The sequence below is a fragment of the Mandrillus leucophaeus genome, unplaced genomic scaffold (assembly GCF_000951045.1).
Source record: "Mandrillus leucophaeus isolate KB7577 unplaced genomic scaffold, Mleu.le_1.0 Scaffold678, whole genome shotgun sequence".
Lineage (NCBI taxonomy): Eukaryota > Metazoa > Chordata > Mammalia > Primates > Cercopithecidae > Mandrillus > Mandrillus leucophaeus.
Window position 1 is genome coordinate 1,384,103 of NW_012107341.1, and position 2,548 is coordinate 1,386,650.

Consider the following 2,548-nt stretch of genomic DNA (forward strand, 5'->3'; position numbering starts at 1 on the left):
ATTTGGATTTTTACAACAGATTTTAATTGCTGAAATTTTTAAAGCCTTTGTCCTATAAGCAGCATTCCTAATAATCAAATTGTGAGATTCTTTCAACCAAGTCCCTCTGAACATGTGTACCTACATGCATGTGCATTTATTTTCTTTATAAAAACATACTACTTTTTAAAAATTTGTTTTATTTTGAAATCAAACCTGGAAGTTGCGAAGGGAGTAGGAGGTCCTATGCACCCTTCACTCAGTTTTCCCAAAGTTACAGCTTACATGATTATAGAATGATATAGCAGTGAAGAATAAATCACTTAGGCAGATAGGGTATGGGAGTCCTCGGTAAAGCTTTTCTTTTTAATGCAAAGCAGCCTCAAATCATTTTCTAAGGAAGAGCAGCCTGTAAAGTCGCACTGCAGACATAGACAAACAAACTGGGAGCTTATAAGAGAGAATACCAGCAGGAACTATGGACTAGACATGTTCAAGATGGCAGCTCCATCTTCCCTACTCTGCCAGCCACGTGTATAGTAAGGAGCAGACAAGATGGCAACCGCCAAGGGGAGAGTTCATTTACAAAATAAGATTGGGGGGGGGCAACCAGCCTTCCCCCATGCTATGTAAACGTCACATCTGATCGAACCAATCTGTGAGACCTACATAAATGAGACACTGCCTCCTTAAGGCGGAGTATAAAATCCAGCGCATCTGCCACCAGCCAGTCTTTCCTTTCAGAAGTCCCTTCTCTCTCACTAGAGAGAGAGCTGTTCTCCTTTTACTTTCTTCTGCCTATTAAACCTCCGTTCCTAAACTCCTTGTGTGTGTCCCTGTCCTAAATTTTCCTGGAGCGAGACCACAAACCCCGGGTATGTACCCCAGACAATGGTAGCCGCTTCAATAATAGGTGCAAAAAATCTATGTTATTTGATTGTATATACAACTTTGTGTAATCACCACCTAATCAAGACACAGAATTGTTCCATCACCACAAAGACCTCCTTCTGCCACCCTATATAGTCACACTGCATCTTCTCTTGCCCCACCATCTTTAACCCCTCAGGGCTGATAATATTCTCCATATCTACTCTTTTATTATTAAAAGAATACTATATAAGTGGAATCATATAGTATCAAAAGTGGGCTTTGGGATTGGCTTTTAAAACTCAGCATAAAGCCTTTGAGATCTATCCAAGTTGTGGTGAGTATCAATAGTTCATTCCTTTTAACAGGTAAGTTGAATTCCATGGTATGGATGTACCACAGTTTAATAATTTAACAGCTGAGTGGCATTTTTTTTTTCCAGTTTTGAGCTGTTATAAATAACGTTGAATATTTTCTGTGAACATAGTCTTTCTCCTAATTGAAAGCATAGGAGAAATACACATAACTACCAGAATTGCCAGATTGTGTGGTAACTGTGTATTTAGTTTTATAAGAAACTACCAAACTGTTTTCCAGAATGTCTATAAAATTTACAGTCCAACCACTAATCCAGTTTACTCACATCTTTACCAGCATTTGATCTTGTCACAAGTTTTTGTTTTAGCCATTATATTGATGTATAGTGATATCTCAAGTTTTAATTTGTATTTCCCTGGTGGCGAGTGATGATCATCTTTTCATGTGTTTGCCATTTTATATCCTCATCTGTGAAAGGACTCTTCATGTATTTTGCCTATTTTCTAATTGAATTGTTTGGTGTTTTTATTGTTGAATGTTGTGTTCTTTATATGTTCCAGGTACTGTTCCTTTATCAGATATGTGGTTTATAAATATTTTATCTGAGCTTGTAGCTTTCTATCATCTTAAAGGGGTCTTTGATGAAATAAAACTTTTATATTTCAAAGGAAAAATTTTATATTTCAATGAGGTCAAGTGCATCAATTTTCTATCTTATGGATCATGCTTTTGATGTCCTAACAACTCATCAAGAAGCTGTACGTCCTAAACTTTTTCTCTTGTTATTTTATAAGAATGTTATACTTTCATGGTTTACATTTAAATCTATGATCCATTCTGAGATAATTTTTCATAGGGTGTTAAGTTTAGGTTTCAGATTCTTTTTTTTTTTTTGTCTATGGATATCCAATTGTTACAGTGTCATTTGTTAAAACAAACAAACAAACAAACAAAAACTATCCTTTCATTGAGTTACTTTTGCACCTTTGTCAAAAATAAATTTGCTATACTGTTGCGGGTCTGTTTCTGTGTTCCGCAGTTCCACTGATCTATGTGTCTGTTGTCTTCACAATACATTTTAAATGGGGTGGAATGATTCTTCCCTCTTTATTCTATTCGAAAATTGTTTGTATAATTAGGACAACAGTTTTTTCATATGTGTTTTGCAAATGTTTTCTTCCAGTCTGTGGTTTGCCTTTCATTCTTATGACAACATCTTTCAGAGAGCAAACATTTTTAATTTTAATGGAGGCCAGCCCATCAATTCTTTCTTTATTATTCGTGTTACTGATGTTGTATCTAAAAATTCATCACCAAACCCAAAGCTATCTAAACTTTCTCCCGTGTTATCTTCTATGAGTTTTATGGGGTTCTATGATTT

General features: G+C 35.6%; 1 protein-coding gene across 1 annotated transcript in view; it reads right to left on the reverse strand.

The window, feature by feature from the left end:
• The window catches only part of VWC2 (von Willebrand factor C domain containing 2), a gene marked incomplete at its 5' end in the record, with an annotated part of 151,342 nt that overhangs the window by 8,494 nt on the left and 140,300 nt on the right, over positions 1-2,548 (reverse strand). The window lies entirely within an intron of this gene.